Source organism: Delphinus delphis, chromosome 3 (assembly GCF_949987515.2).
Source record: "Delphinus delphis chromosome 3, mDelDel1.2, whole genome shotgun sequence".
In the NCBI taxonomy this organism is placed as follows: domain Eukaryota; kingdom Metazoa; phylum Chordata; class Mammalia; order Artiodactyla; family Delphinidae; genus Delphinus; species Delphinus delphis.
This window is the reverse complement of record NC_082685.1, coordinates 36,738,501-36,751,439: the sequence shown is the minus strand read 5'-3', so window position 1 is coordinate 36,751,439 and position 12,939 is coordinate 36,738,501. Positions and strand designations below refer to the sequence as shown.

The following is a 12,939-nucleotide window of genomic DNA, read 5'->3' as shown; positions in this document are numbered from 1 at the left end:
TCCTTCAGGTTAATTTATGAAGAACAAATTGAGTGTTTGCCTGGGGATATGAGCTTGGGGTGAGAGAGAGGGTATTACAGATTTGGAAGGGGCACATGGGAAGTTTCTGAGGTTCTGGCAGTTTGTCCTCTTTGTGTATTTTGTAACTGCCGTTAAGTGCATATACATTTATAGCTGTTATATTTTCTTGAGTTATTGACTCCTTTATCGTCATGAAATGTTCCTTTTTTGCTCTAGCAATATCTCTTTTTTTAAAAACTATTTTGTCTCATACTTCTATAGGCATTGCTATAGACTAAATGTTTTAATCCTCCCAAAATTTACATCTTAAAAACTAACTCCCAATGTGATGATATTAAGAGATGGAGCCTTTGGGAAATTATTAGGTCATGAGGGTAGAGCACTCATAAATGGGATTAGTGCCCTAATATAAGAGATCAAAGAGAGCTCCCTTGACCATTCTGGCATGTGAGGCTATGGTGAGAATACCCCTATGATCCAGGAAGCAGGCCTTCACCAGACAGTGAATCTGCCAGTCCCTTGATCTTAGACTTCCAGCCTCCAGAATGTTTGTTGGTTATAAGCCACCAGTCTTTGGTATTTTTGTTGATAGCAGCCCAAACTGACTAAGACAGCTACTCTTTCTTTTATGGTTAACTGTTTGCATGATATATTTTTTACATCCTTTTATTTTCACCCTATTTGTGTCTTTGAATCTAAAGTGTGTCTTATAGATAGCATATGGTTGGATCTTCTTGATTCCAGTCTGACAGTCTCTGCTGTTTGGTTAGAGTGTTTAGTCCATTCACATTGTGCTGTTGACATGGTTATACTTATATCAGCCATTTTGTCTTCTGCATGTCTCTTGTCTTTTTTTTTTTTTTTTTTTTTTTGCAGTACGCGGGCCTCTCACTGTTGTGGCCTCTCCCGTTGTGGAGCACAGGCTCCGGACGCGCAGGCTCGGTGGCCATGGCTCACGGGCCCAGCCGCTCCGCGGCATGTGGGATCCTCCCGGACCGGGGCACGAACCCGCGTCCCCTGCATCGGCAGGCGGACTCTCAACCACTGCACCACTAGGGAAGCCCCTCTCTTGTCTTTTTTATTCCTGTTTCTTTCACTGCCTTCTTTTGTGTTAATTTTTTTAGTGTATCATTTTAATACTTCTGATTTTTTAACCATCTGTTTCTTAGCCAAAGTTTCCTAGTGGTTGCTCTATGGTTTACATTACGCATCTTATTACAGTCTACTTTAATGCTATGTAATTCCAGTAAAAAATAGAAACTTTGCCTCAGTATAGCTCCATTTCCTCCCCCCTCCTTTGTGCTACCATCATCATATATCAATATATTTTGTAAACCCAACCATATAGTGTTGTAATTACTATCTTATAAATCTTTCTGCCTTTTAAAGAAATTAAAAGAAGAAAGAAAATAACGTATTTATAGAACCTTTGATGTATTTACCATTTCTAATTATCTTCATTTCTTCATGAAAATTTACCATCTCCTTTCAGTCCAAAGGACTTCTTTAGTATGTCTTGTAAGGCAGATATGGTAGCAGCAAATTCTCTGTCTTTATCTGTGAATGTCTTTATTTTGCTTTTGTTTTGAGGTATGGTCTTGCTAAATATCTAATTGTTGATTGACAGTCTTTTTGCTTTTACCATTTTGAATGTGTCGTTATGCTGCCTCTGGCCTTCATTGTTTTTGGTAAGAAATCAGGTATTAATAGTTTTGCTGTTCCCCTATACCTGATAAGTTGTTTCTAATTTCATTGTGTTCAGATTTTCTCTTTGTCTTTGAATAATTTGACTCTGGTGTCTCTAGATACGGATCTACATACTTGGGGTTTGCTGAGCTTCTTGGATCTTTAGATAACATTTTTCACCACGGTTTTGAGATTTTCAGTCATTGTTTTTCAAATATCTGTTCTGTATCTCTTTTTATGGGACTCTTATCACATATATTAATGAAGGGTCTGTTCATATTTTTCCATCTTTTTTTCTGCCTTTAGTTCTTCACACTGGATGTCTGTTGCTCTAACTTCAAGTTTACTGATTTCTCATGCCAATTCAAATCTGTTGAGCCCATCTGTGAATTTTTTATTTCAGTTATTGAACTTTTCGTCTTTGTTTTCTTGTTCTGTTTTTTAAAAATAATTTCTGTCCCTTTTTCATGATTCTCTTTTTTAATCGTTGTCATCATGCTCATTTAAGTCTTTAAACACATTCCTTTTAGTTTTTCAACAAATTGTTTATAGCTGCTTTATTTTATAACATCAGCATCTTAATTTTTTAAAATTTTTATGGAGTTTAGTTGATTTACAATGTTGTGTTAGTTTCAGGTGTACAGCAAAGTGAATCAGTTATTTATTTATTTATTTATATATATATATATATATATATATATATATATATATATATATATATCTCCATTCTTTTTCAGATTCTTTTCCCATATAGGTCACCACAGAATATTGAGTAGAGTACCCTGTGCTATACAGTCAGTCCTTATTAGTTACCTATTTTATATATAGTAGTGTGTATATGTTAACCCCAAACTCCTAATTTATCCCTTCCTACCCCCTTTTTCCCTTTGGTAATCATAAGTTTGATTTCTGTGTCTATGAATCTGTTTCTGTTTTGTAAATAGGTTCATTTGTATCATTCTTTATTAGATTTCACATATAAGTGATATCATATGATACTTGTCTTTCTCTGACTTCACTTAGTATGGCTATCTGTATGTCTTCTTTGGAGAAATGTCTATTTATATATTCCACCCATTTTTTGATTGGGTTGTTTGGGGTTTTTTTGATAGTGAGCTGCATAAGTTGTTTGTATATTTTGGAGATAAATCCCTTGTCGGTCACATTGATTGCAAATATTTTCTCCCATTCTGTGGGTTGTCTTTTCATTTTGTTTATGGTTTCCTTTGCTATGCAAAAGCTTTTAAGTTTCATTAGGTCCCATTTGTTGTATTTTTGTTTTTATTTTCATTCCTCTAGGAGGTGGATCAAAAAAGATCTTGCTGAGATTTGTGTCAAAGAGTGTTCTGCCTGTGTTTTCCTCTAAGAGTTTTATAGTGTCTGGCCTTACATTTAGGTCTTTAATCCATTTTGAGTTTATTTCTGTGTATGGTGTTAGGGAGTGTTCTAATTTCATTCTTTTACATGTAGCTGTCCAGTTTTCCCAGCACCACTTATTGAAGAGACTGTCTTTTCTCCATTGTATATCCTTGCCTCCTTTGTCATAGATTAGTTTACCATAGGTGCGTGGGTTTATCTCTGGGCTTTCTGTCTTGTTCCATTGATTTGTGTTTCTTTTTCTGTGCCAGTGCCGTACTGTCTTGATTACTGTAGCTTTGTAGTATAGTCTGAAGTCAGGGAGTCTGATTCCTCCAGCTCGGTTTTTTTCCCTCAAGACTGCTTTGGCTATTCAGGGTCTTTTGTGTCTCCATACAAATTTTAAGATTTTTTGTTCTAGTTACATAAAAAATGCCATTGGTAATTTGATAGGGATTGCACTGAATCTGTAGATTGCTTTGGGTAGTATAGTCATTTTCACAATATTGATTCTTCCAATCCAAGAACATGGCATATCTCTCCATCTGTTGGTATCATCTTTAATTTCTTTCATCAGTGTTTTCTGCATACAGGTCTTTTGTCTCCCTAGGTAGGTTTACTCCTAAGTATTTTAATCTTTTTGTTGCAATGATAAATGGGAGTGTTTCCTTCATTTCTCTTTCAGATTTTTCATCATTAGTGTATAGGAAGCAAGAGATTTCTGTGCCTTAATTTTGTATTCTGCAACTTTACCAAATTCACTGATTAGCTCTAGTAGTTTTCTGGTGGCATCTTTAGGATTCTCTATGTATAATATCATGTCATCTGCAAAGAGTGACAGTTTTACTTCTTCTTTTCCAATTTGTATTCTTTTATTTCTTTTTCTTCTCTGGTTGCTGTGGCTAGGACTTCCAAAACTATGTTGAATAATAGTGGTGAGAGTGGACTTCCTTGTCTTGTTCCTGATCTTAGAGGAAATGCTTTCAGTTTTTCACCATTGCGAATGATGTTTGCTGTGGGTTTGTCGTATATGGCCTTTATTATGTTGAGGTAGGTTCCCTCTATGCCCACTTTCTGGAGAGTTTTTATCATAAATGGGTGTTGAATTTTGTCAAAAGCCTTTTCTGCATCTATTGAGATGATCATATGGTTTTTATTCTTCAATTGATTAATATGGTGTATCACATTGATTGATTTGCGTATATTGAAGTATCCTTGGATCCCTGGGGTAAATCCCACATGATCATGGTGTATGATCCTTTTAATGTGTTGTTGGATTCTGTTTGCTAGTATTTTGTTGAGGATTTTTGCATCTATATTCATCAGTGATATTAGTCTGTAATTTTCTTTTTTTGTAGTACCTTTGTCTGGTTTTGGTATCAGGGTGATGGTGGCCTCATAGAATGAGTTTTGGAGTGTTCCTTCCTCTGCAGTTTTTTGGAAGAGTTTGAGAAGGATGGATGTTAGCTCTTCTCTAAATGTTTGATAGAATTCACCTGTGAAGCCATCTGGTCCTGGATTTTTGTTTGTTGCAAGATTTTTAATCACAATTTCCGTTTCATTACTTATGATTGTTCTGTTCATATTTTCTATTTCTTCCTGGTTCAGTCTTGGAAGGTGATACCTTTCTACGAATTTGTCCATTTCTTCCAGGTTGTCCATTTTATTGGCATAGAGTGCTTGTAGTAGTCTCTTAGGATGCTTTGTATTTCTGTGGTGTCTGTTGTAACTTCTCCTTTTTCACCTGATTTTATTGATTTGAGTCCTCTCCCTCTTTTTCTTGATGAGTCTGGCTAATGGTTTATCAATTTTGTTTATCTTCTCAAAGAACCAGCTTTTAGTTTTATTGACCTTTGCTATTGTTTTCTTTGTATCTATTTCACTTATTTCTGCTCTGATGTTTATGATTTCTTTCCTTCTGCTAACTTTGGGTTTTGTTTATTCTTCTTTCTCTAGTTCCTTTAGGTGTAAGGTTAGGTTGTTTATTTGAGATTTTTCTTGTTTCTTGAGGTAGGCTTGTATAGCTATAAACTTCCCTCTTGGAACTGCTTTTGCTGCATCCCATAGGTTTAGATCGTCATGTTTTCATTGCCATTTGTCTCTAGGTATTTTTTGATTTCCTCTTTGATTTCTTCAGTGATCTCTTTGTTATTTACTAACGTATTGTTTAGTCTCCATGTGTTTGTGTTTTTTACGTTTTTTTCCCTGTAATTCATTTCTAATCTCATAGTGTTGTGTTCAGAAAAGATGCTTGATATGATTTAAATTTACTGAGGCTTGATTTGTGACCCAAGATGTGATCTATCCTGGAGAATGTTCCATGCGCACTTGAGAAGGAAGTGTAATCTGCTGTTTTTGGATGGAATGTCCTATAAATATCAATTAAATCTATCTGGTCTATTGTGTCAATTAAAGCTTCTGTTTCCTTATTTATTTTCATTTTCATGATCTGTCCATTGGTGTAAGTGAGGTGTTAAATTGTTGATTGCCTCTTTTACAGCTGTTAGCAGTTGCCTTATGTATTGAGGTGCTCCTATGTTGGGTGCATATATATTTATAATTGTTCTATCTTCTTTTTGGATTGATCCCTTGATCATTGTATAGTGTCCTTCCTTGTCTCTTGTAACATTCTTTATTTTAAAGTCTATTTTATCTGATATGAGTATTGCTACTCCAGCTTTCTTTTGATTTCCATTTGCATGGAATATATTTTTCCATTCCATCACTTTCAGTCTGTATGTGTCCCTAGGTCTGAAGTGGGTCTCTTGTAGACAGCATGTATATGGATATTGGGTCTTGTTTTTTGTATCCATTCAGCAAGCCTGTGTCTTTTGGATGGAGCATTTAATCCATTCACGATTAAGGTAATTATTGATATGTATGTTCCTATTACCATTTCCTTAATTTTAGGGGTTTGTTTTGTAGGTCCTTTTCTTCTCTTGTGTTTCCCACTTAGAGAAGTTCCTTTAGCATTTGTTGTAGAGCTGGTTTGGTGGTGCTGAATTCTCTTAGCTTTTGCTTGTCTGTAAAGCTTCTGATTTCTCCATCGAATCTGAATGAGATCCTTGCCGGGTAGAGTAATCTTGGTTTGTAGGTTCTTCCCTTTCATCACTTTAAGTATATTATGCCACTCCCTTCTGGATTGTGGAGTTTCTGCTGAGAAATCAGCTGTTAACCTTATGGGAGTTCCATTGTATGTTATTTGTCATTTTTCCCTTGCTGCTTTCAATAATTTTTCTTTGTCTTTAATTTTTGCCAATTTGATAACTGTGTGTTTTGGTGTGTTTCTCTTTGGGTTTATCCTGTATGGGACTCTTTGTGCTTCCTGGACTTGGGTGGCTATTTCCTTTCTCATGTTCGAGAAGTTTTTGACTATAATCTCTTCAAATATTTTCTCGGGTCCTTTCTGTCTCTCTTCTCCTTCCTGGACCCCTGTAATGTGAATGTTGTTGCATTTAATGTTGTCCCAGAGGTCTCTTAGGCTGTCTTCATTTCTTTTCATTCATTTTTCTTTATTCTGTTCTGCAGCATTGAATTCCACCTTTCTGTCTTCCAGGTCACTTATCTGTTCTTCTGCCTCAGTTATTCTGCTGTTGATTCCTTCTAGTGTAGTTTTTATTTCAGTTATTGTATTGTTCATCTCTGTTTGTTTGCTCTTTAGTTCTTCTAGTTCCTTGTTAAACATTTCTTGTAGATTCTCCGTCTGTGCCTCCGTTTTTTTTCCGAGATTTCGGATCATCTTTACTATCATTACTCTGATTTCCTTTCCAGATAGATTGCCTGTCTCCTCTTCATTTAGTTGATCCTGTCAGTTTTTATATTGTTCCTTTGCCTGAAACATATTCGTCTGTCATGTCATTTGGTCTGAATTTCTGTGTTTGTGGTCTTCTTTCCACAGGGTGCAGGATAGTAGTTCCTCTTGCTTCTGGTGACTGCGCCCTGGTGGGCGAAGCTGGATCTTGTCCCTCTGTTGGGCAGGGCCGTGTGAAGGGGTGTGTTTTGAGGTGGCTGGGAGCAGCCTGTCTGATGATGGGTGGGACTGTGTTCCTATCCTGCTGGTTGTTTGGCCTGAGGCATCCCAGCACTGGAACCTGCAGGCTATTGGGTGGGGCCACCAATCAATATTCCCTGCTTTGTGCTGTGTCCCAGCGCTTGTGAGACCTTGTGTGCACCCTCCAAGAGCTCCTGGCCCTGTGGAGCTCCTGCGCTCAAGCCCCACTGGCGTTCAATGCCAAATGCCATGGAGTTCTTCCTCCTGGTGCCAGACCCTCAGACTGTCTTAGAGGGCTGTTTTTATGTGGGAGCATCCTTGTGTGGGTTTAATATTTTTTGGTGCAAGGGCTTTTTTTTGTATGATTGTCTGCCACCTCTTTCCTCAGTGTATGCTGGCTATTATCCCCTTGATAGGAGGTGTGACTGATGTTGTGGTGGCCAGAGCCTGCACTGGATATTGAGCAGGGCCTCCCCTTGGCTCTGTGGTTGTCACTGCCCTGTCAGGGGCAGGGTCTGCTATCCATTTGTTGAAGTAGAAGCCCCCAGATCCATTTCTGAGGTGTGTTTCTGATCTGTGGTGCAAGATAGGCAGGATTGGAGCACTCCCATTGGGAGAGAAGCCACTGAGTATTCCTCCTCTGGAGCTGTTCACCTGTGAGTGTGCTCTGCTGCGTCACCCTTCACCAGTTGTGCGCACTCACAAATTACCCTGTTGTTGGCACTGCTCTCGGCCTCGCCTTAACTGTGGGTATGCTGGCAATTGGCTCTGGTGTCTCTGAGGCATTGTTTTCACCAGGACACCCGCAGAGATCCACTGAAGTCAGGTCATAGGACTGCAGTAATCGTGCACCTGGACCCTCTGTGGGAGCTATGGAAGCAGCCCAGACTCTGGCCTGGCCCAACCCCTTGTGTGTATGTGCCCACAAAGCCCACGGCTGCTAGAGCTAGATGTGGCTCAGCTGCAGGAGCCCTCGTCTGTTTGGATGTTCTGCAGGCGCTGAATTTACAAAGCTGGCAGCGGGAGATATAAATCCATGGTTCACACAGCCGTGAGGAGAGATTTCAGCTCTTCTTTCTTAGTTGCACGGCCTCTGGGGCTCAGCTGTGGTTTCAGCCCCACCTCTGCGTGTGGGCTACCCACCCACCTGCATCTGCTCTTGAGGCTGCCCCGGGGCACATGAGCCTGCCCAGGCGGGAGGGGGCCAAGGTGGCAACCAGGGCAGCAAGTCCACCCAAGTGGGAGCCCCTCCTAGTGCCTGTGGAGGCAGGGGCCGGTGCATGGGGAAAGGCTGCAGTGGCAGCCCCACCCTTGATGCACCACTCAGCCATGGAGCTGCATCTCTGTGGCGGCCCAGGTTTCTTCCACAAACATTCCACGTTGCGGAGCTCCTCAGTCCCATCCCTTCAGGCTGTCTCTTCGCAGCCAACAGCAGTCCTCTACCTGGGTCTGCTCTCCAGACCCCACATTCTAGCACTCAGCCCCCATCTGCACCAGCAGACACACGTCTCAGCCTGGGGAGCTCAGGGCTTTGGCATGCACCGTCTGTGTAGATCTCACTCTGTCCTACCTGCCACAGACCGGTTGCTGGGCTCTACCTCCAAGCCCCCAAAGCTCCCCTTCTGTCCCAGCTGATCTCCCCACTGGTGAGGGGGCTTCCCCAGATGATGTGTATATACTCATGTTTCTGTTGACTGCTTGTTCCCCCGATTGTGGGTCAAACTTTCTTGCCTCTTTGCATGTCTTACAATTTTTTTTTTTGTTGAATCTGGGCATTTTAAGTAATATTGGAGCAACTCTAAAGTCTGACCTTCCCCCACCCCCCAATTATTTTTGTTGTTGCTATTTTGCCTGTCTGCTTATTTGTTTAGTAATTTACCTGGACTTAGCTGTGTGATTCATTTCCTCTGGGATGTGTGGCCACTGATGGCTCTGCTCAGTTGGTTTTTGGTTTTGTTCCTGTTTTTATTTTTAAGTCTGGCTTTCTTGAGGTTGCTTCTGTTTCCACACAGTTTAGTGGCCATGCAGTACTGGTCAGAGATTATGTTCAAACATGTCAAATCGATACGGCTTCCACCTGCTGTCATTGGATCTATGTGTGGATTTAGAAGTGTGTTCTAAGTTCAGATAGTTTTCAGGTCTGCCCCATTGGACCCTCTTGCATTTCCTCAGCACATGTGCACAGGCTTCTAATAGAACAAGGATGCATGAATAGTTTCAGCCCTCTCCATCCTTCTCAAGTGTGCACACCAACTCCAGTCAGCCAGGATATTTGAAGAGCTTGTCAAGTGCCTCTATGACTGTCTCTTTGTATCTTGTTACATTTGTCTGACCCATGGGTCCCTTATTTGCCCAACCAGGACTGCTACCACAGATTAGTAGAACCCCTGGCCTTCCCTGTTTGCTAGCCACTCAGATTGCAACACCACTGGGCATGGATTATTTCACCTTCTTTGAATCAAGTCAGTGAAACTGCTGGTTATTCACAACCTACCTTGCGGTGTTAGAATTACCACATTGAATGATGGGAGGAAAAAGGGGAGCAGTCTGTAGCAAGTATGCCACAGATTTTCATTGTTATTTCCTAAATGAGTTTTTCCTAAAATAAGTGTTACTCACTTTGTTGTTAATCCTGTAATCAATTTCCAGGACACTGAAATGGTTGTTTTTTATCTTTCTGTCCAGTTTTGTAGTTGCTTTTGGGTTAGAGGGTTTGTAAACCTCCTCATTTAGACACATCAGAAGTCCCACCTAGGGACTTCCCTGGTGGCACAGTGATTAAGAATCTGCCTGCCAATGCAGGGAACACGGGTTCAATCCCTGGTCCCTAGGCATGCGGGAAGATCCCACATGACACAGAGCAACTAAGCCCATGCACCACAACTCCTGAGCCCGTGCTCCACAACTGCTGAAGCCCGCGTGCCTAGAGCCCGTGCACCGCAACCAAGAGTAGCCCCCGCTCGCTGCAACTAGAGAAAGCCGCACACAGCAACGAAGACCCAACACAAGCAAAAAATTTTTTTAATTAAAAAAAAAAAATCGTGTCTTTATAAAAAAAAAAGTCCCACCTAGTATTGAGTTTTGAACTGTTTAAACATTTTACACATTCAAATGTTAAAATTAAATCACAAAGGATAAGGAAAATTAAGCCTAAAATGGATTACAAAGAGGAACAAATTAATGTAACTATATCAAATTGATTACATGTTAACATAACTATATCAAATTGATTACATAGAGAAGATAATTCCAATAACTTTGGACATAATATTCTGACTGTATACCCTTAGTAGAATATATCCTAAAGTCGGAAAGAACTGCAATGAAGTCTTGAACTTTACGTAGTAGGTTATAGGTAGTGATAATCATATAGTAATTTTGAACATTTTTGTTTATTTTAGGATAGAGCAAATGAGTAAATATATTGCTGTTACTGGGAACTAGAGTTTTTCACTGTGGGAGTTGGTGTGGTATTCACTTACTTGAATACATACATAGAAGATTTCACTTGTATGTATTCTCTGACTCCTGGGATTTTTGTTTTATTTAAGATGTATTTTCATGGGTATCTTCACTGAGAGGGCCTAAAAGCAGTGACTCCCTAGTAACACCTAGATCTTGGTTTCTAAGTGCCATTCCCCACTAAAAGAATCCAGGACTCCTTGGAGAAATGGCTGATTCCAGGTATGAGGAAGGCAGAGTACAAAGTATTGCACCTGGAATATAATGTACACCTGCAGCAAAGTTCACCCTTGGGGGATAGATCCAAGCAAAGGTTTACGCAGATCCTAGAAGTGGGCTAAGAAAACTTAGGTAAAAAATCTGGAGCATGGTCTAAAGGGGCCCCACGGGAGGAAGGGTGTGGTCAGAAGAGGACCTTGACGGGCCCCTCTTGCCCACGCCTAAGGAATGTACAGTGTTCTTCAACCCATGAAACCATCTCAGCATTTTATAACGTTCCAGACTTTTTGCAGTGCTTTTTTTAATTCTCTTATAATTTTTTTTTTTTTTTTTGGCTGCGTTGGGTCCTCGTTGCTGCTTGCCACCTTTCTCTCGTTGCGGTGAGCGGGGGCTACTCTTTGTTGTGGTGCACGGGCTTCTCATTGCAGTGGCTTCTCTTGTTGAGGAGCACGGGTTCTAGGTGCACAGGCTTCCATAGTTGTGGCTTGTGGACTCTAGCACAGACTCAGTAGTTGTGGCGCACGGGCTTAGTTGCTCCGCGGCATGTGGGATCTTTCCGGAGCAGGCTTGAACCCGTGTCGCCTGCATTGGCAGGCAGATTCTTAACCACTCCGCCACCAGGGAAGTCCTCTTATAATTTTTAAAAATAGCCTGTGAGGTAGAATTGAGTTGCCCAATTAGAGGCATTATGTACAGTCTACATTCAAAGGAAGATCATGTGGGGAAGGAAGTGAAAGGTAGTCCTGGGGAGGAGATATGGTTTTTGCTAGACTTTGAAAACAGGCAAATTTGGTTTGGGCAGCTGGAAGGGAAATCTAGAAGAAAAACAATGGCATTCCAAGGTGGGTAGGTAAGCAAAAGAATGGAGTGAAGAATAAGAGAGCCAGCTGTCTAGAAGAGATGACTTGTGTAGTAATGGGAGATTAGGTTGAGTAGGTTGGAATAGAAGTTTGTTGCAAAGAATAAAAGATTTCTGAATCTTTTTTTTTTTAACCTGTAAAATATGTAGATACCTGCATGCCCATCTCTCAGAATTGTCTTGGGAAGCAGATGAGCTGAGCTAATGTATGTGACAGCAGGTGTTAAGAAATGAAATGCTATACTGGTATAAGTTATAGTGAACTTTGAGTGCCAGGCTGAAAAGTTTGCAGTTTTGGTAATAACTGTTGAAATAAACTCCATTCGTCAAGGGCATTGTCTTTTTGAGGTTTTCCTTGGCAGTTCCTGTGATGATTTACAGTGCAAGGTAATGTCACTATTTCTCCCTGAGTTTTTAGTGATGGGGAGGACTACTGAGTTAAGAGCCCTGTAAGAATGGTCCCCATTCTTATGCAAATACAATTCTAGAACAGATGTTACTGTGTGAGGTCTCTGCAATGTGTTAAAAGGCATTGTGGAGGAATGTGAGAGGGCTCCTAACCACGTTAGACGAGAACCTGGAAGATTTGCACCCAGTAATGCAGCAGGATACCAGCACTACCAGTTCACTTATGTGTGAATACTGCTGGCACTTAGCATGCTAAGTAAGACTTATACACGATGAAATCTGTCCTTGGATTCCGTAACATTACAGTGTGCGTGCCATCCTTTGGAAAAAAGAGTATGTTCCGGCAGCAGAATAAATCCTAGTCTTTGTACTGGGATCAAGTTAGTCTCCTGGCACAGCTGGGAGATAGTGCAGCTTTCTCTTCAAAGTGCTATTTTTAGCTGTTGCCAAGGAGATATTCAGCATGATATTGATACTTGAATTAATCCTCAATTTACACAATCTGTGGAAGCAGCAGCTCTTTTTCCAGGGTTTACTGCTTAATGGGTCACTGAGTTGTGATTTATCAAGACGAAAAAATAAAATTCCTTCCTTAGAATAATTGGCCTCTGAAATACGTTCTGGAGCTCACCTCTTGGCCAGTTCAACTTTTAGGCCTAGTTATAAAGACACCGTGAGCTTTTCTCAGGCTGCCTGCTCAGGCTGCCCCTTATCAATAATTCCTTCTGGGTGTACCTTGGATCTAGGCTTTTCTCATTGAAATGTTAATGTTCTAAATTTACCAAATAATGATTAAGCTCTTAAAACACACACACACACACAGGCACACACGCACCCATGCATGCACACAGGCACATGCATGCGAGCTTCACAAGAGCCTGATCTGGCCGTCTGAAAGACTCATCTGTGTTCATAGAACATTCCTGATAAGTTGGCA

The 12,939-nt window shown here is 40.6% G+C and overlaps 1 protein-coding gene across 2 annotated transcripts in view; it reads left to right on the top strand.

Moving 5' to 3' along the window:
* Positions 1–12,939, top strand: part of TTC1 (tetratricopeptide repeat domain 1) — a 73,501-nt gene that overhangs the window by 35,671 nt on the left and 24,891 nt on the right. The window lies entirely within an intron of this gene.